The sequence below is a fragment of the Corvus brachyrhynchos genome, unplaced genomic scaffold (genome assembly GCF_000691975.1).
Source record: "Corvus brachyrhynchos isolate BGI_N302 unplaced genomic scaffold, ASM69197v1 scaffold466, whole genome shotgun sequence".
Taxonomy (NCBI): domain Eukaryota; kingdom Metazoa; phylum Chordata; class Aves; order Passeriformes; family Corvidae; genus Corvus; species Corvus brachyrhynchos.
In genome coordinates, this window is record NW_008238635.1 from 366455 (window position 1) to 388001 (window position 21547).

A 21547-nucleotide genomic window follows, 5' to 3' on the forward strand; every position below is an offset into this window, starting at 1 on the left:
TCTTTCCTGTTTCTTTCTCTTCCTTTTTGTCTCTCTCCTTCTCATTTACTATCAAATAAAATCCATACTATTAACTTTGGCATATAGTCTTGTTTGCACCTTAATTTGGGCAGAGGCACTTCTAGTAATTTTAAGAACCAGACTGTAACACCGTGTCATACACCTGGGATAATGAGTAGATGTCGTGGTTTAGGAATGGTATCCCCCAATTTAATGGTCCAAACCGCATGCCAGGCATCACATCCCCCTCCCCGTATTTATATTTTGATGATCATCCCACACACCAAAGGGCCTTTACCCAGCTTGATCACAGCATGTTTCACAATCATGGATTACCTGGGATGCAGTGTCCGTGGTTAAGCCCACCCCTTGATTACAAGCCCATCTGTAAGTCACGTCTCTCCCTGACAGCCTGAGGCATCATGGGCCTGCTGAGCCAGAAATATGTCACCCCTAAGTTGCCAACCCAGATCCACCTGAGACACTTTCATCTTGTCAGCCTGATCCACTTGTCTGTTGTTGTGATGCTCCTCGTCAGCCCAGCTCTCAGGTGTGTGATCTACGTGATGTACTTACCCAGCTAAATTCTCTACCCAGGCAGAGATGTCTTGCCATGCTTAGGCAGCCCAGATGGTTTTCCATCTGTGCTGCCAATTGGCCTTTTTCTATCATGTCAGCCACTCCCACAGAGCATTTGCTACCGCCCACGAGTCAGTGTAGAGGTGGAGTGTTGGCCACTTCTCTCCCTCTGCGATGTCCAAAGCCACCTGAACGGCTTTCAGTTCTGCAGTTTGACTGGGTCCACCTGGACCTTCAGTAGCTGCCGTGACTCACCACGTAGGGCTCCATATGGCTGTTTTCCATTTCCTGCTGGTCCCTATGGCACAGCAAGATCTGTCAGTGAAGAGAACACGTGGCTTTTCATTTTCTGGTAGCTGATATCTGGCAGGGCCTCCTTAGCACATGTGGTCATCTCTGATGATGATGATAGTTAGAAATTTTCACCTTCAGGCCAGTTCACAATGATTTCCAAGATCCCTGGGCAAATGGGGTTTCCTATTCAAGCTCACTGTGTGATCAGAGTGATCCACTTAACTCCACATAGCATCCATGGCATGATGTGTGGGAGCAGTTTTCCCTCTGAGCATCCAGTTGGGGTGCCAGGAGGAGCTGTAGGGCCACCTGAGGTCCCGTGTACCCAATCCACATGGCAGAAGCTTGCACAGAGCTCTGTCATCGTACACCAACTCATTGGCAGTGGTATCATGGAAAGAATGGGAGCAAACGGTGCTTCAGGTGACTCCCCGACTCTGACAATACAAAGATCATCTTTTTTTCTCCCCACTGACTTCACTTCACTCCTCGTCTGTGTAAAGGCTGTCCAAGACCATGGACAGATTGGAAAGACTTGAGCAAACTGAAGAGGAAATGTCCTGTGACCCACAAGCACAGACCAGAGTCTCTGCTGTTGGGAGCAGCCACCCCCTGCTTGTGATGGATGCATGACCACAGAGAGGACATGAGGAAGTGGGGTGGAAAACTCACCTCTGCCGTGTCAGAGGAAGAACAAGCACCACAGGAAATTCTTCAAGGATAAATCTGCTCCAGTTTCCAGTGGGCACGTCCTCAGACAGAATAGGAGGCTGATGTTCCTTCCTATCCTCTTGAAGGGATGTGCTAGTTTAAAAACCCAGCTGGAAAATAAACTCTACTCAAGCTGCTCCCTTCCATCTCACCCTCCTCTGCTACTTCCGAATAACAGGAGGGATTTGAATGCTGACAGTCATACTCAACTTCGGTAGGACACTTTAGACATTTAATTGCATGCTCTTTTTTGTTATCTTAATTTGTAACTTTTTCACTGTTGCCTATATACTTGAGAGTACTTGGGATACCATTTGTTCAGGAAGTGCTTTAACACCTGCCTTGGATGTAGGGACAGAAAAAGCCTTTTTTTTTTTCACAAAAGCAGATTCTGAAAAATCAATAGTGCAGGAATATTTATTTTGCAAGATCTGTCATCTCAGTCTCAGTATGAGAGACTATGAATTTGAGTGAGTCTTAAAATGTGTTTTCAGTGCAAAAAATACTCACCTTTTTTGGGGGGAATATGTTTGATATTAAATCAAATAAATGCTTAAAGATAATTTCCGATTTACATTAATATTTAAGATCCTCTCTACAAGACTCCTATAGTTACAGCTGTGCACCAGTACAACCTGAGGGCTTCTGCTAAATGAATTCTATTAAGACAGCCTTTTTCTCACAGGAAAACCACACTTCAGTTTACTCATCAGCAATATTTTGGTCTTTAAGCATTTTCTTGTGATTCCGATTTTTTTGTCCAAGAATGTTATACTCTACATATACCATAGAAAAGTTCAACTGTGAAAGAAGGGACTTTTCAAAGGCCAAAACACAAATACTTAAAAAGCCATGGTGTTGATACTCCACACACGTGGCACACAGCTCCCATCTGGGCATGCTGCCAACAAACTCTTGCCAGGTGATGTAATTTTGACAGCCTGACAATTTTTCATTGGGATATAAAATCTGGGGGCGGTGGGAAGAGAGGGAAAACCAGTTTTTTTAGTTTTTTATGTACATACATGTTTACTAATTTAAGCAAAACTACTGCTTTTATCAACTACAGATGTGGGAATATTTAGAGCAACTGGGAAAAAATAGGTTGAGGTTGCTTCTTTGAGAGGAGACTGAGACAGAGGAAGTGGGATACGAGGGAAGCAAAACAGTGGGACTTGAAAAGCCAAAGCAAATAAAAAAACTTCTTCCAGAAGACAGAAAAAGGGATAATAAGGCATTCAGATGATGCACAGAGCTATTTGTGAGTACCTACAGGCAGCCTTGCCCTTGATCTCTGCAGGTCAAAACAGGACAATGAACGATGGTCACGATACTGACTTAGACAAAAATAGAGGGGAAGAGTGACCAAACCATGGTTTTTGAAACTGAAAATTCTTCCATAATGGAAGGGAGTGGGGTTGACTGATAGTGCTGAGGGTTTTTTTTTTTTCTTTAGACAGAAAAATTGTAAGATTTGGTTTTCTTGAAGTTTAGTCTGGAAGGAAGGAATGGCATGTTGGGACACTTTTCTTTGGATCCAAAAAGTAAAGTTCGAAAATGTATAAGGAGATCTCTCCTTAGGTGTCCAAATAATAGGCACATACAGATCAAAATCCTGAAGTTAATATAGAACTTGCCTGGTTGTAGAAATGACAGCAATCAGAAAATTAAAGAGATCTGTATTGGCCAAAAGACAAGGAGACTGAGGGGTTTCTTTCCAAGCCTACTGATTTTTTCTTTATTAGTTTCTAAATATCCTGACAATCAGTAATGTTTCTAAATGCTGAAGACAGCTTCATGTGTTCTAACAAAAGTAGACCTCACAAAGAGTGGCTCCACTTGATGTAATTTCTGAAGAAATCATTGAAATTCTGCTAAGAACTGATGTGTAGTAAAAGTATTTTTCATGTATGATTGTAGTCTAAATATTAAAGAACTTCTCCTTCAAGTGTTTGTTTTTCAGATCCATGGACAGTAGGAAGATTCTCTCATAGTATGAATAGTCAGGCTCAGGATCCATATCAACCTGTGGTTTTTTCCATTTGTGTCTACAGGAATTGCTTAGGGACAAGCTCGCACACACAGATGGGCTTTGAAGGGCTTTGAAGGTGTAAAATGCCAGTGGCATGGGTTAAGATGCTGAGTGACTGCACAGAAATTTGTGGCTTATCCCATTATCATGGCAATTTCAGAATTCCGTGATCCAGTGCAACAGATATTATATATTTAATTAAATGACTTGGCCTCTGAACCACGGCTTCTTTTAGTCTTTTACAGCATTTCTCGACTACAATGAAATTTATGTCTTCCCTGCCTTTTCCAAGACATGAATGCTTCATTCACAGAAAATCCCTGTGAGATAATGTTATGACTCTTTCTGTTGCATGAGGATGAATGGAGACATTAACACTGGGAACCCGTTTGCAGTGTTTATTCCTTATTCACCATGTGTTCTAAAGGGCATCTACATTTCCCATCGATGTCAGATGCAGTTTCTGGTTATGCAGCATTTGGAAACCTGACAGGTTTTATTTTCTAGGATTGATGAGCAAGAATTTCTCATCAATCCTAGAAAAATCTTGTCTTCACACAAATTGCTGAACTTGCTTCTTAAGAATTTGTCTCTTCTGTGACCCAGAGAGTTCATATTTGACAGTAGTACTAGCTCCAGCAAAACTGGAATATTTCAGTGTGGTTTCTTCCACACTTTAACTCCGTCCAGGAGCACAGACATTTACACACGTTGCTGAGTCACAAGGTAACAGTGTGGTGTGACCAAGGAAATCCATACAATTCCTGTATCAGAAGCATGCAAACCCTGTGATTTGATGGTATCATACTGATGCCTGAGGTTTTAGCTTTTATATTTTTCAAATCCTGCACTGCCTGGTGTGTAACTCTGAAGTTTCTTGCAGCCTGTTCACTTCTGCTCTCTCATGCCAGGCAGACATAACAAAGCCTCTCCAGGCCTGCTCTGCAAGGACACCCAGACTGTCCTAGGCCCAAAAACTATAAACCAAAAGCCTTTGAGAGGGGGGCAAGCTGAGGGGAATTACCTCATTAAACTGAAGCTTTAATTGGAGATTAACCCTGCTATGCAAATGAACCAAACCTATAAAAGTGTGAAGAGCTCGTGACCTGGGGTCCATCTTGGGGTCCATCTTGGCAGTGGCCTCTGGCTCCCCAGGGGTACCTTTGAAGGCCTTTCAGATAAATACCTACCTTTATTCCCTTATTCCTGTCTGGTCTCTGTTTCTAGGAGGCCTCTTCAGGCATCAGTACCAAGTATGCATAAATAGTGTGGTTGGAGTGGCTTAGAATTTCCTAACTTGCCTCAGGAGGGGATGGAGTGTGACCAATGTCTGTGCGGAGAGGAGTGGAGGCAGGGAGGGGAAGGAGGAGTGTCTGGTGCCGTGTGGAGCCTGGGAAGGGGAGCAGAAAGTTATTTTCCCTCTGTGTTTAAATGTTCGTCTTCTTTGCTTCCCAACATGCAAATCAGTAATTGTATGTTTATGTTAATTGGCAATAAATTGACCTAAATTCCCCCAGTCAAACGTGCTTTGCCTGGAACAGTACTACAAATAACTCACAGAAAACTGAAAAAAACTCCACTGTTTTTAGTTTAACTTGTGGACAAGATGCCTGTGTTGAAGTGGCTTCTACTTGCAAGCCATATTTCTGTCAAGTCTCACAACAAAAGGCAGGAGATGCAGGCTGTTAGTTTTACTTTATGCAAAGGTTGGTTTAAGTTTGCACTATATATAACTCAAGAAGAACTGTAGAAAAGCAATGAAGATAAAGGAGAAAAAAGAAAATACAGGGACTCTTGCAATCACAGAAATAGGCTGGACTGTGGTTTTTTTGAAGATTAATTTAAACTAAATTACCTGACTTCCAGATTGGAGGTTCATTAAGTACTTCAGGAAGAAATGAAACCAGCACAGAAGAGGTAGATTCAGAGACATAAGCTGAGTGTAGCAGAAAAATGACACAGTCACTTGTCCCTTTCATTCACATTGTCTATTACTTTTCTAGTAGTGAACAGAAAAGACATTTGTGTTTTAGCAAAATGTATTTAATAATTTAGTGCCACTAATGTGGGGCCACCCTTTTGTGTGCATTCAGAGGCTGGACTTCTGGTTTGATAGTTAAAAGCCTTTATCCAAAACAACTTTCTTCAAAATGTAGTGATTTTTTTTGAAAAGTAGAGCTCTCAGCATTTCCTAGAAAACAGATATTGATCCTTTCATTTGTCTACAAATTGTCTGCACTCTGCCAGCTTTTTTTCCTATTAGTAAAAGACGTGCTCTGATTTATCCCATCAGAGTAGGTCTTTCTGATTTTTTTTTTTTCTAAGGGGTGATTCAAATGCATTGGAATATATATATATATATTTATTTAGACTCGATAAAATATTTTTCAGGTTTGTGGAAGGGTTTTTAGCAGTATTTTTGTTGATGTTTCAAATGTTACACCTCTCACAGTTCCACAGGCTTTAGATAGCTGGATATTTCTAAAAAGTTGTTATGTATGGTCCTGCCAGATTTCTGGTACAGGAAATTAGTAATATCTGCATTGTGATAGGCAGTAATGGTTTCCATCTGTTTCCCACATCAGACAAAGTTTTGTCTCCTACATGCTAAAAAGACACAGTTACTAAAACTTTAGCTTCCATCTGCTCTCACACCTAAACATAAGCTTGTCTTTACACAAACCCAAGAGTTTTAGAACAACATAGGGTAAACAATGAGTGGAATGATTACAAACAGTGGTAGTATATTCCCTTCTGGTGCTCAGTGGATATTTTCAGGTTATAGCTCGTGTCCTTGTTTCATGCACATCATCTTATACAATGCTGAGGAACGTCTCTGCAGCGATTACTGCATATTAATCAAACTAAATGGCATCACTGGGACAGAAATGTTTATGGCTACATCTCATAAAGGCCATCAGAGAGCTAAACGAGTGTCTTCCACCGGTTCAGTTGGAAAGGGTTAGGAACCGTGAATGGATTGCACGGAGGAAATTGCTGCTGTTAAGAGCACTGTTTAAAGAATGCAGCGCTGAAAAGCCTCGTTTTAAATCTCATTAAAGTTGTAGCACAAACTGACAGAACCAGAAAACTCAAAGCTAAGGTCATCACCCTGTTGGTAATGAAAGCTACTTCCGTAAAACTGAATTGCGGGAGTGTCACAACCTCAATGTGATGAATTCTGATTTAAGTGTGTTTGAAGATACGTATCTTAATCAAAACACTTTATATGAGCAACATAATTCAGTTTAACAAATTATTTGAATGACAATATTTCGTCGAGTTGAAGGATTTCTATAATAATTGTTGAACCTGATGTGACCATTTTGATTAATTTTACATCGTGATGTAAGGCGCTGCACCAGAGGGGCACCAGCCGTAAGAAAGAAGGAAGACAGAAAATTATGCCATTTGCTACCCGCTCACGTACAGGCATGAAATCATAAAAGTAGGAAAAGAATACATAAACTTTTCAAGCTTTCAGTTTTTTTACAAAGCAGTTGTTATTTATTTGTGAAGTAATCTATGATATCAGCAGTTGACAGCATGGTTAGTGCCACGTTTCAGTTGACTACCAGATGACGGAATTATTCATGACTGAAAACTGCATTTGGAAGACTATATTTGAGCAAGGGTACCAATACACAGCATGGAAAATGAACACATGATAGCTTTGTTGCAATTTAAAACAATGGGGGCCTAAGACTTGGCAGAAAGCTTAAATCAATGTTTCAGGTTTTTGTCCCTACTGCTATTGCCTTCTTCTTTTCCTCCTACAAACAGAGAAAATTAAAAATATCTTGTACATTTCCGTAGCTTTTTGAAACTAGTTTACAATTGTCATGAAAGCTTTCTAGATCTGCAGAAGGCATTGCAAATTTGTCATCCAAAATAGCATCCTATCTTGGAAACTCTCTTCATTCTTTGTGTTCACATTCATGACGGCTGCTGAGAATTCTGTATGTAACATTGACCAAGATATGCCAGGCAATTATATATGTTGGGGACATGCTGGAGGAAATCAAGAGCTGCTGTCTGTCTGGAAGGGCAGCTCTGCTCAAGTTCTCTTTTAATGAACTTAGAGAATCAGGGGACAAAGATTAGGTTTAAGTGATGAGAAAAATGTGTTCACTCAGGTCTACAGCTGAAGCTGTAATATGGAGTGTGATTGAGAAACATCTCCACCTCTTCAACAAAGAGTTACTTATTTTTGCAAACAAAATATGTTCTCCCCACCCCAATGAAAACAGGAAGAGAAAAGATTGGTGGTAACATGGAGGTCGTATTACTCAGCTGCTATTGGTAAAGGGCAAAAATTGTACCTAATTTTCTGGGAACCAGGGGATTTTTACCCACTTGCTGGTAGGATGTGCCCCAGTGTATGCTGGGCAGATCATGAGGTTGAAAGGTTCTTCTTCTGTGCAACTTTACTTGTATTTCTTTTTTATTTTCCTAAAGCACTTTCAACCCATTCTCCTGCTGATACATCCCTTTTAATGATCTATTTTCTCTTTCCAAGTTACAGAAAGCACTGACCTACAAAGCAGATAACTCCAAATTAATTTTTGTCCTTTGGTTAGAACTTGTATAAGTAGAATTAGAGAAGCTTTGGTGCCCTCAAAGGAAGTGGGTAACATCTTTGAGTCTTCAATGCCTTTATCACTCTAAAGGCTTCATCAGGTTGCTGTGAGTCTGCCTTTGTCTACCTCTTCTGCTTAATAATTCTCCTTGGGTCAATATAGGAATTGTCAGAAATTTTAGGGGCCGATCAAGGAAAAAGTATAATTCATGTATCTAATGTATGTGAGTCATATTTTAAACTTACAGGGTAAATGAATGGAGCAGAATGTATTTGATGCTGTATTTGAAAAAATTTACAGCAGCCATACTGTGTAATTGGCTCCAATCATTTCATTGTTCATTTCTTCAACATAATATCTTTTTGTGTTAGTAAGAATTCTTTCAAAGCTTTTCTTATGATCAGATTCTCAATATGTTGTGTACCTACAAAAGCTAGCTCCAGTCAAAAAAGGCCAGTTTCAGCTTCCAGGACATTGCAATAAAATTGAAATGGAAGAAGAGTTCCTGACGTGAAGAAAACCCAGACAGACTTGCATATAAAATTGGGAAAGAATTTGGCTCTTTCTAAATGAAAATGTGGTCCAGCACAGCTCTTCTAGGACTGCATTATTTATGCTTTGCAAAGGTATTACAATCATTAACATTGATATCCACCAGAAAACATCCAGTACTCTCTACTGGAGTTTGGGCATTGTGATAGAGTTTTATGTTTTCTTGACATTTACTCTTTCTTCCTGATTAAAAGCTGCATGCAACACTTAAATAGGTGTAATGGTGTTTTTGTGGAGTGGCCACTGACTGATATCTAGGAAAATTGTCACAGGTAAACTTTCAGTCTGCTTGAATACAGCTGTAGTGGTCTGTTAGTGCTAAACCTTCATTTTATTCTCTTAATGGATCATAGTTTTACTCAGATATCCTCAGATTGGCACCTGAGATCTAAGAGAAATAGATTATATTCTCTGAATTGTTTGGTTTTGTTTTCAGTGAGGATTTTTGATTTTCTAATGGCAAATAGTTGCAGGAGTTAGTGTCTGCACTAGAAACTGACCCAGGCCACTGTGCTGTCTCATCTATGGTTTAACTATCAGAAATTCTGAGAATCTTTAAATCTTGTGGGTTTTCACATTCTTTTACATTTTTTCAGTCTTCATTGGTGTTACTTTTGTAACACTGAGAGAATTCGAACAACAAATGAGTCAGAAGGTACTGATCACATGCATCATATGTTGCACATACTCACATGGAGTGGGTTCTCCGTGGTCAGCAAGCATCACCCCTGCCACTCCCAGTGGGCTGGAAGAGAGATTTGGAAGAGTAAAGGCGAGAAAACTCGTGAGCTGAGATAAAGATAGTTTAATAAGCAAATAAAAGAGGAAAAGGGGAGGAGGGAAGAACCCACACACAAGTGATGACAATGATGCAATCACTTCCCATGTTCTAGAAGTACATTGCTGCCCAGCTAGTCACTGAGCAGTGGTCGCCTACCCTAAATCCCCCTCCCCTCAGCAAAAATAAAATAACTGACTGTGACATTCTATGGTATGCAATATCCCTTTGGTCAGTCTGTGTCAGTCTTCCACAGTTTCTTCCCTCCCACTTTCTCTCCCATCCCCAGCCTACTTGTTGCAGGGGCAGAGTGGGAAAAAAGAGAAACCCTTGATGTTTCAAAAGTACTGCTCAGCAGTGCTTAAACCACTGGTGTTTAGTCACAAACCCAAACAGGGCACTGTATGGACTGTGATGATGAAAAGTATTTACGCCTCAGACAGATCACATGAAAAGAAAGCAGACGTAAATGTTGACTGAATACCTTGCAGATTTATGTAATACTGAGTAGTTTTTCAAACTACTGGCCCAAGTCCTTCAAGTTTGACTTGGACCAAGTCTTAAGATCAGAGCATGACTAATGTTTCTGAAATACTGGAGAGAAAGTAAGACAAGTGGTCTATCTGTTAGCACAGAACACAGAATCAGAGAATCATTTGTTGGAACCAAGGTTGGAAAAGACCACCAAGATCATCAAGTCCAACCTCTGACGTTTATAACTACCTGCCTGTTTCAGGGATGTTTAAATTATCCTAGAACCCAACAATGATTCCAACTTGAAGCCCAATTGGGCTCTTATCTAGGATTCAGTTCTGGGTGAAGATTTGAGTAATTTCACAAGCAACTATGTATTTGTATCTAAAACAGTTTATCAGAAAATACACGACAAGAAAACCCAAAATACCAGCCAAATAAGATCGTTTCTCCTTTGAGCAGCGGCTGCTTCAGAGATGTAAGTTGATCAGCACTTGGAGACAGGAACCAAATAAATTGATTTCAGACTGCACTAGAAATCTGACAGGTGGAATATAGTTGTCAGAACTGACATTTAGCTCATGCCACTCATTTGACTGTTTGTTATGGGCGGAAAAAAACAGGATTCCAGTGAAAAACAATCAGTACTTCAGGGGACAGTTTATTCAGAAGAAATCACAGAGCAATTTCTCCACTTGCTGGGACACTAGCTGACATTAGAAGGCCAAGTGACCACCTCTTGTTGAGGCCTGCTTTGACCATGTGCCCCTCAATTTTTTGCCCACAAAAAAAATTAAGAATTACTCTTTTCCCTCCTAAATATTTTTGTGATACTTGAACCAGAAAACCAGTCCAGCAACTATTTTTTATTGGTTGCTATACTTTTAGCATGGAATTTTTAAAAGCCTGGCCACTCTCCACAGGTAGGAGGTGCAAAATGCATTTCCAATAGAGATTTGAATTATTAAGGCAGCGTCTCTACAAACTCAGCTTCTTTTCGTGACCCACAATGTTACCACACCTTTTGTGATTCAAGTCTGCCTGCACAAAACAATGAGCTGAAGCTTGTGAGGACATTGGCTCTCCTCATTACTGTGACTGCAACCATTAAACATTTTAACAATGAGAAAAAAAATTATCTTGAGCACCTCTGCTAAATTGCTACATTAATTATTTTTATTTTAAGTCACAGACAGATGTATTTTATATTCAAATAAAGTAAGGGTTTTACCTCTTGCTTTGCAAAGACCATATGCACCAAACCCAAGAGTCTACCTGCAGAATAATGAAGGGTTAGTCTAGAAATCCTAGCAGTTAAAAAATGGCTGTATTTTGAAGCCACGAGTAGCAAAATAATTCTTACTTTTCCAGTGAGTAGTGTCTTCATATGGCAAGATGCAGCTGTGTATGAAGGCTTAGCTCCTAAAACCTGTATCAGAAGAAATATAGAAGGTAAATCCAGGCTCTGCAGAGCTTTGTGGTTATTGCAGGCTTGCTGACCTTTCATATGGAGATCTTTATATTGGTTTTGACTCACTATGTCTGCTAGTATGGAAAATATGGAGCAACTACTTTAGAAAGTGCAAAGTCGTCTCGAGGATTTGTTTTTTTGACACAACCTGTCTGCAAAAAATTGCTCTGAGATTTGAATGTCTTGAATGCTGGCCAGACTCATTCTTGCTTTGTTTTCCTGGCAAAACTACTGTTCTTTTCAAAAGACACAACACATGGTCAGCTGTGAAACTCGCCTGAGGGGCATGACAGAGCTGTGTTCTGTCTGAGTGTTGCTACACAGCAAATTGCAAATTTTAGCCAGCATCAGTAACGGCAGGATAAAAGCTTTGTCATATTACAAAGAGATTTTTAGTTTTTAATGCTCATATTCTGGAATGCTAATATTCTGTCTGGCAATACACACATAGAACTGAATCTGACATTTCTTCACTGCCTTCGTTACATGAGCTAGGAAGATTATGGCTCGCTCGGGTGCATACGTCACTTGCAGCATGAGTAAAGACACCGAGGGAATCAAAGGCAATAGTGACACATATGGAAGGACCATAAAAGAAAAAGACTCCCTAGGACAGGAACATTTCTGGCTGTGGGGAATTGACCTTGGCATGCTGCTGGTTCCCACCCAGCTGCTCTCCCACGACCTCTCCTCAGCAGGACAGGCAGGAAACTATAAGTCAGAAAAGGCTGTGGGTCAAAAAAAGGACAAGGACATCACTTACCAATCATGATTGTGGTCAAAACAGACTTGATTTGGGAAAAAACTAACTAAATTAATCAAAACCCTGGCTCTGGCACCTGGAGCACCTTCTCCCTTCTTTTTTCAACTTGGTGTTGTAGGGCTGATTCTTACACTTGGATTTTTTTTTTCCTTGTCTCTCCATTCCTGAGCACAGTTTTGATGTTTCTTAAATATTTTTTCTTGGAGGTGCCACCAGCTTCACCAATGGGATCAGCCATGGCCTATGGTGGGGTTGGCTCCACAACAGCCCCAGAAATTTCCATCTTTTATGCAGGAAGCAGCTGGGAGTGGCTGCAGCTGTGTCCTTCCCAAGTCAGCCCCTGGCACAGAGCTCTCCCCCCACACACCTCCCCTGCTGCCAGAACCCTGCCACCTACACCCAGTACATTTGCTTTCCTGATCTGTTGAAAACCTTGCAAAGATTTAATTATAACGTTCTCAGTAAAACGAAGTCTCCTCGTTTGTTCCCACATTTTATTCGCTGAAACGCATTTTAACATTTTAATAATTTTCTTGCGAAAACCCCACGAGCTCTCCCCCCACACACCTCCCCTGCTGCCAGAACCCTGCCACCTACACCCAGTACATTTGCTTTCCTGATCTGTTGAAAACCTTGCAAAGATTTAATTATAACGTTCTCAGTAAAACGAAGTCTCCTCGTTTGTTCCCACATTTTATTCGCTGAAACGCATTTTAACATTTTAATAATTTTCTTGCGAAAACCCCACGAATTACAGAAATAGAAGCTCCTAGACCTTTTCAAAGGATTCTAAGAAAAGCAGCATGTCTGCCAAAAAATGCCTCAAAAAAGTCAGATTCCCAGGTGTAGTGTAAACTTTTGAAAATGTTTACAGATACTGACAGTTTTCCAATCTTGGATAAGTGTCTAATCCTTCTGTGGAACAGCTTGTCCTAGTTTTCATTCTTTCTGGCATAGGAGGGTAAATTGCATGCAAGATTCATCATTTCCTCCTGCTGTCTAAAATCACTTTCTTTGAAAAATAATCTATGGAAATTACTTTCCACTCACAGCTTCCCTTAAACTTGTTCAGGTTGAAAGCAATCCAGTAAATCAGCAGTTGGAAAAGGGGTAAATGGACTTTTCTCTTTTACTGATGCCTTTCCTAATGCAGTTACCTGTTCCATGTGAGCCCCAAAAGGTGCCATTCCAGTGGCAGTTCCTGTCAGGAATGATGCCAGAAGGTGGGAAGCTGAGGGAGCCCAAAGGAAAGAAATACTGTCTCTGTGATGCTCAAGCTTTATGAATTGAGTGCAGCTTGGATCCCCTCTGCTTTCCCAGGGGTGGATGAACGAGTAATTTAAGGTCAACAGGAGAAAAGGTCAGCAGATGGAACATGGCTGAGCCCTGTCTGGTATACGAGGTTTCATTTTGTGGTTTTACACACATTTGCATGTTTCATATTTTTGAAAGGGCCCTCACTTATTAGCAAACATCTGTTCTTGTCTGGAAATTGAGTATTTCCAGTTTGGAAGGGGTGGTTTCCATGTCCCTCTTAGAAGTCCTTCAAGTTGTCTCTTAGTCCTCTGTTTTCTTGCCTCTTGGAATAAAGTGATGTCTCTGACCTTGTTCACCTGTATTTTACACAGCCATTGTGTGTTTACAATGCATGCAGTCTCTTGCAGGCTCCGTAAGCATTTTCACAGCCTTTCTGTCTTTGTGCACCTTCCTTTCACACCCTTCATATGGGTAGCAGGAAAAGAGAGAGAGAGAGAGAGAGAGAGAGAGAAAATGTCTTGCTCTTCTCTGGTCCAGCCTTCTGAACTGAGCCAGTGTCAGCAGGGAAGCAGAGAAATGCCACATCATTGTGCTTGGATTCCTCTAATAAGCTCTATTGCAAGGAATATTAACTGCTTAATTAAATTACTCAAAGATAATGCTATGAAATGTGCTTTAAGGTCCCAAAGCCATCTGTTCCTGGGTCTTCCCAGCTATTGAGGTTGTTATTGTACTGAAATAAATCTAAATTCTGTTAAGCAGTCTTCAAAAATTAGGTTTTTCATTTGTGGATGCCTACATATCTCTGCCACTTTTCTGACAAGCTGTCCAATAAAAATATATCAATTAGCATGAAACACAGATCTCAGATTTGTTGCTTTTTGAGTGGTCATCCATGCATCTCATGGCTTGATATTTTTATCTGCCCTTTTATGTAAATCACTGTCTGTTGCAGCCCACAGTTCAAGTAATTCTGTTCCTGTTTATTGGGTTATTGTCTGAAATGTGATTTGTTTTCAATTTCAGGAACAACATATTTTCTGGTTCTGTGTTGCAGATTTTCAGCTGAATGCTTTCAATAATGCCAGTAAATAAACCTGATTTTCCCACAATTTATCCTATAAAGAGATGGAAGAATAAAAGCTGAGAAATGGTCAATGTTCTTGCAGAAGAATTAATCTCCTTTCTCTTTACTTATGGCACACAATCCATCTGGATACTTCTTGCCAACTGCTGCTTACTAACTGTATTCAGCAGGTATAAAAATAATTTATTTTGATGGCATTTGGTTCTTAACTTGCAGAAATGCGTGTGGTGAGTGCTTGCTATAATTAATATTAGTTACCAAACACACCTATTCACATTTATAATAGAGATGCAGTACTCGTGTGTGTTTAAACTGGCTGACCTGCCTGTTTTACACCACCCCGAATCAGTATCTAAAAGATAGATGTGCCATCAGCAGTGCTGGCTCAAAGAGGAGTTTGAAAGTATTTGCTCACATGCTATTTACAGAAAAGAATATGTGGATTGTCAAAATGTTTTAGTATCCCTGCATTTTTCCAAGTTATTTTGGGGAAATACAGGAATTTATCTTTTTTGCCAAAATTATTTTGTTGATGATTTCCTGTTTCTTTGGGTTTTAAGACTGCATAAACTCTATAATTTCTGGTGGTCTGCTTTCTTTTAAATTGACTTTAAAATATATTAAATGTAAATTAACTAACATTCTGTCTCCACCCATGCAATTCTGTAGATTGTCTCTGAGAACTGAATTAGTTTTGTTGAGGATTCCAAGGCTACTCCGCTGCTTTAAGCAAGATGCTCTTGGGTGTTCTTGCTTGAAGAGATACCTTTTAACACAGACTGGTAATACTAAAACATCACACTGCTCCATGATAAAGAGGGAAATTTTATACTGAATGTCCTAAATAACCTTTGATTTAGCCTGGTACAGATTAAGAGGTGTGGGTGTATTTCAGTGAGCTCCTAGAGCCAAGTTATTGCGGCACTGACAGCAAATGCTTTTGGAGTTCAGATTAGGGAACTGGGGATAAGAAGATGGGAATGAACTTAAGCTTTGGGTTTGTTTGTTTTGTTTTTGTTTTGTTTGCCCTTCTTGCCTTGGTTGGTTTTGGTGGGGGTTTTTAAAAGTCTATCTTATTTCTGCTGTGCTCTTGTTATTGTATAAAAGAATCTGATTTTGTAGTGCTAGGTGGAGAAATTGTCTCTCTGAACTGCAAAGCTGAGCTCCCCTGGCCTGCTTATCAGAGTCTGACTCTGCAGGTTTGCAGTGTGGGCTCTGTGATGGTCTTTTTTAGAGCCTCTTTCTTTTAAATTGACTTTAAAATATATTAAATGTAAATTAACTAACATTCTGTCTCCACCCATGCAATTCTGTAGATTGTCTCTGAAAACTGAATTAGTTTTGTTGAGGATTCCAAGGCTACTCCGCTGCTTTAAGCAAGATGCTCTTGGGTGTTCTTGCTTGAAGAGATACCTTTTAACACAGACTGGTAATACTAAAACATCACACTGCTCCATGATAAAGAGGGAAATTTTATACTGAATGTCCTAAATAACCTTTGATTTAGCCTGGTACAGATTAAGAGGTGTGGGTGTATTTCAGTGAGCTCCTAGAGCCAAGTTATTGCGGCACTGACAGCAAATGCTTTTGGAGTTCAGATTAGGGAACTGGGGATGAGAAGATGGGAATGAACTTAAGCTTTGGGTTTGTTTGTTTTGTTTTTGTTTTGTTTGCCCTTCTTGCCTTGGTTGGTTTTGGTGGGGGTTTTTAAAAGTCTATCTTATTTCTGCTGTGCTCTTGTTATTGTATAAAAGAATCTGATTTTGTAGTGCTAGGTGGAGAAATTGTCTCTCTGAACTGCAAAGCTGAGCTCCCCTGGCCTGCTTATCAGAGTCTGACTCTGCAGGTTTGCAGTGTGGGCTCTGTGATGGTCTTTTTTAGAGCCTCTGTTGTGGCTGCTGTGCCTTAAGGTGATGTTTGCAGTTGTTCTGGTCCTGTGATGGCCCTTTGCACACCGGGGAGTTTGCAATCCTCAGACTGCAATCCTCAGCTGCAGCACCTCCCCCTGACCTCAGGACCCAGCCAGCTCACCCTTCCCTGTGCCCGGAAGGGAAGCAGCAAATTTTCATAGCAGCAGCCTTTTACTTTAGGGGGGAAATTGATGTCACTGTCTACTACAAAGAAGCTCTTTCACATGAGCCCACAGTGCCAGCAGCTCTAAGCATGAGCAGGATCTGCGCTGAGTGCCTGTCCTGCCACGGGCACATTGAGTGTTGGGCAGCTGGAGATCCCCACTACCTGAAGGAATATTATTTTTGTTATCTCCCTTTTCCTTCCCATATTAACTCTTATGATCACAAAGCCTGAGCACTCCTCTTAGGGGTCTGTAACAAACACCTGGAGGGATTTCGGACAGCGAGAATGACGGATGTGTCCCGAGTTGGAAGGGACACACCAGGATCATCAAGTTCAACTCCTGTCTCTGCCCAGACACCCCAACAATCCCACCCTGTGCATCCCTGAGAGCGTCATCCAAATCCTCTCTGAGCTCTGGCAGCTTTCAGGCTGTGCCCATTCCCTGGGGAGCCTGGGCAGTGCCCAGCACCCTCTCGGGGAAGAACCTTTCCCTGCTCTCCAGCCTAAACTCAGTGAACCAGTCTCAAATAAGTAGTGGCTAAATATGTGATTGAAATAAAAAAAAGAGCTCAGTGATAAAATAAAAATTAAAAATGTGTATTAGCTTGGCATGTAATAGAGAATTATTTTAGAAAGTGAAGCCTTCGACAATTTTTGAGATATTTTGATTGTGTTTTCAAAAAACAGGAATAGATAATACACAGCTAAAGAATTTCTCAGTTCCCTAAAATGTACTTTTTATGAGTGGGCAAAGTAGAAAAGCATCTGACAACAAATATTATCTAAAAGCTCATGTTGTATTATACAGTGTCATCTTCCAGTAATCCACACCTACTTTGCTAACTACTGTTTCTTGACAAGCTATGAATAAATATTTCAGGTCTTTAAATGTACACATATAGAATAAAAAGACTTTTGTCATTATATTTCTAGCAAATAAATTATAGGCAATATTTCTGTCAATAACAGGATTTTAGTGGATGTCAGAAGCAGCTAAAATTGAAGAAAATGGAAAATACTTTGCAGCAGTTTCGTGACCAGCAATGATCATGAGCTTATTTGCAATCCAGGGTGAAAGTGTAATGCATAAACTGATGGTACTGTTGACATATGGACTACAAGCAGCATGGTTATCTTTAGCCAGGACTTTCAGTCTTTGGTCATGAATTTTATACAGATTTCTCCCAGGCAATCTGAATTGTTAGCATTTGTAATATGTACCTAGTTCTTACAAACTCTCAAAAACAGCCTGATGGTTAGTTTTCAGAAAAAAAAATTGTTCTTATGGCATGAAAAAAAAAGAAGTCCAATCTTTCATATAAGTAAAATACATCATTCTGTCTAAGTACTTGATTCAGATCAATTTTGAAGATTCATATAAAAAGTCAGTCTAGATTTACATGTTATTGATAGATATTTAGGGCTGAAAGAGACTTAAGTCCTTCTTCTTCCTCTTAAACAGGACTTAACCCTGATGTATTTACATAATTTGTTAAGTTCCACTTATAATATTATTATTATATTATATATATTTTAATAAAAGTGAGATAATGTCAGCTCACTTTCTATATCACTAGAGATTGAGGATCATCATTGCTAGAAACAGTCCTTTAATATTTAATTTTGTCTTTGCTGGTGGCAGCTCCCCCAAGGTGGGATGCAAGGCTTGAGACCCAGGGTGCACCACATCACCCCACTCCATGGAAACTTCATCTCCCAGGGAGGCTGAAAGGGAACCAGGGTCTGTGCAGAGGGACAGCCGTGGTGTGGAATAAACATTCTGCTCCACTTCCAAAACACGAAGCTGTAACATTTTCAACACAAGCCCATCAGCTGAATGAAGACAGCTTGGTCACCCAGCGGAAATCTGGCTCAGTTTAACGAGCAGGGTCCGTTTCAAACACCTGTTAAGCATAGAATATAGTCACTTTGAGACAACATCAAGTCCTCAATTTCCTCAGTTTTTTTGTTGCTTAGCTACCAAGGCTCTGTGTGCACTAAAAATACCATATTGGGTGATGGAATAATCTGTGCAATAGCTGTAACAAATTACAAAAATCACTGCAAATGACGGCAAAATTACAAAGTGTGGCCACAGTAGGTACAGAATTGAAAATAACCATCAAAGAGGGAAATTGTTTTTTCACAGTTATTTCTGAATCCAGGTTTATATTTCCATACCTGGAAGTCTTGTGAAAGAAAGAGATCATGATTATCTATCTAATTAATATGATGGCGGCACTTCATCTGTGGTTTACCTGCACCTGCAATTAATATTACAGTCAAGCTGCTGTATTCATTCAGCACTTAGTTTACAGTATCTTTTGTCTGATATTGTTGAGGGAAAATGCTTACCTGAGAAACACCATGCTATACTTCATACTGTCTATCATTGCAATCAATATAATTTATCAATTTAAATCGAATTTAAATTGAACACTTCCAGGGGTGGGACAGCCACAACTTCTCTGGGCAAAGGTCTTGATGGTTTCTTGAAATGTTATGCCATCTCTCAGGTTAGGAAGACAGATAGAATTCTAAATTTATGGGTATTTGGGCCAGTTCTTACTTGTGTCAACTGAACTTTACTGTAATTCGTAGGAGAGTTCTGCTCATGGCTTCATAATCTGTTTTCTTCTTTTTCTTTTTCATATCCCATATGGAAGTAGTGCTTTTCAGAACATAGTTAACTTCTTCATTCTGAAGTCCTCAGCATTAGCTGAACAGGTTTCGAGATTATTTTACACCTTTCTTTATGGATGTTGTAGCACTGGACTTCCTTTCACTGTGAGAGAGAGTGGTCCTTAACACAGAGACACAGGAATTAACATTTCCAGATTGGACAGTGTTCTCAAACCGAGAATGTCCAACAGCTACATTTGGCAGACGTTGTCACTGCTTTGCTCAGCACCAGCTGGCCATTTATAACTGATGTGACATTTCTCCTCTGTCTTAGGCATCATCAATTACTTTAGGCTTCTATATTTTTTGCAAAGTCAACCTTCTGACTTAAAGGAAAAGTCAGTGAACTAAGATCACATACGGGAAAGTTTTGAAGCACATAAAGATTGACTGAAATACTGAAGAATATTTAGAAAAGTCTATCAGTGTGGAAAGCTGGGGCTCCCCTTCTCATGGAAACCCTGTATACTTGTAAAACTATCTGTAAACCTGATTTGCACTGTAAAATCTGTGTTTGATGACAGACAAAATAGTAGCAGACATTTTTCCTTTGCTCAGTCTACAGCATTTGAATCTGCTGTTTTCCAACCACTGACTGACTTTGCTGTAAAATTAAATTATTAAAGACAAAGAAAATCTTGTGAGGCTTCCAATGTCTCCTCCTTGTCATTGCTGTTCATATTCATGAAGCATCCTTAATATTTATTCTCATTTGTGGGTACATCCTTTTTATTTTTATCCTGGTGGCTGATCTCAAAAAGCCATGCTTGTGAGATGATAACATGAAAACCAGAATTAAATATTTGTGTTTCACTCTGTGAAGATAAAGACCTTAATCCATTTCCTTGTCAGAATTGAAATGAGAGGATTTGCCCTTGTGTGACCAAGTAATATCCTCATTGACTCCAGGTAACAAATGTTGAGCGTAATCTTGTTTTTCTAGCAAGTCAGGAGATGTAAAAAATGTTAATGCCAGGCAAGATTAGGCATAAACTTTCCAAATCAGCCCAGAACTGCTGGGTATGTGCAGCACCTGGAGATACCTGGGGCCAGAATTCCTTTGGATACTCTACAGAGAGGAGGGGTATGCTGACAACTGCCCAGAGCAGTGCTTTGGGGTTTGGTTTGGGTGCCCTTAATGCTACTTCATTTTTCCAGTTGCTTCTCTAGAAGGAAACAGAGGAGGGCACTGATCTTGGGACTGCACTAAAGCTCTTCCAAAAAGCTGGTTTGTCAGTCCTTTGATTGGGAGCGCTGTGGAATGAGTTTCTCACAGGGCAGGGGTTCTGATTCTATCCCTATCTGTTGGGTTATTAAAGTCTTGTAGACTTATTAAAGCCATTCTGCACTGTTGGATCTTTCCTTAAACGTGTGGCTACTCCTTTAGAATGCATAAAACAACACTGATGTGCTTGTACACTGGACAAACAGAATTCACAATGGCTTTGGTCACTGCTATTTTATGCTTTTTCTCAATTCTAGGAACAATTCTGGGAAATCTTCAACGCTGTTACCACAGTTTGAACTAAGTGTCGTAGCTTTCTGAATTACCTGAATGTACTACATTGCCAGTGTGGTTGCTGTACCTCAGTTTGTACAATTGCTCACTAGAAACACTGTTGTTATTATGGTTTGGAGGATCATTTACAAAGATCAGATGTAGTCCAGTTAAAGGTGCATGGAGGTGCTGGAATGCTTTTCAACTGAGAGAAGATAATAAGAAACTAAGACTACCTGAGCACTTAGTAAAGCTTGAGAAAATAGATTTCTTCCACTAATAATGCAGTCAGAAATACAACGTAAGTCACAATTTCTACTCTCAGAATGGTCAAAGGGAAAGCTCAATGCAGGGGTTTACTCATAATCTCATTCACCACAGTTTTCTGGGTCAAGTATTATTTTTGGCCGATGTAGTGTCCCATTATTTCAGCAAGTTTATTTGTCAGATCTTTCCTTAGGAAGTAGTGACTCCAGGGTTTCTCCTTTTCCCATCTTTCATTTTTGTTTTCTTTTTAAGAAATAGACAGGGCACTTATTTATTTTGGAAGGAATTAAAATTAGGCAGCTGATTGTTTTTATAAACATACTTGATTTGTGTTTTGTCTTGAGTACCTAAATATTCATAGTTTATCATAGCGATTTTTAGTCATGCTTTTCGCTGAATTTTGTATAAATCTTGCTGTGGGACAAAGACAAGCTCTCCTTCAGCAA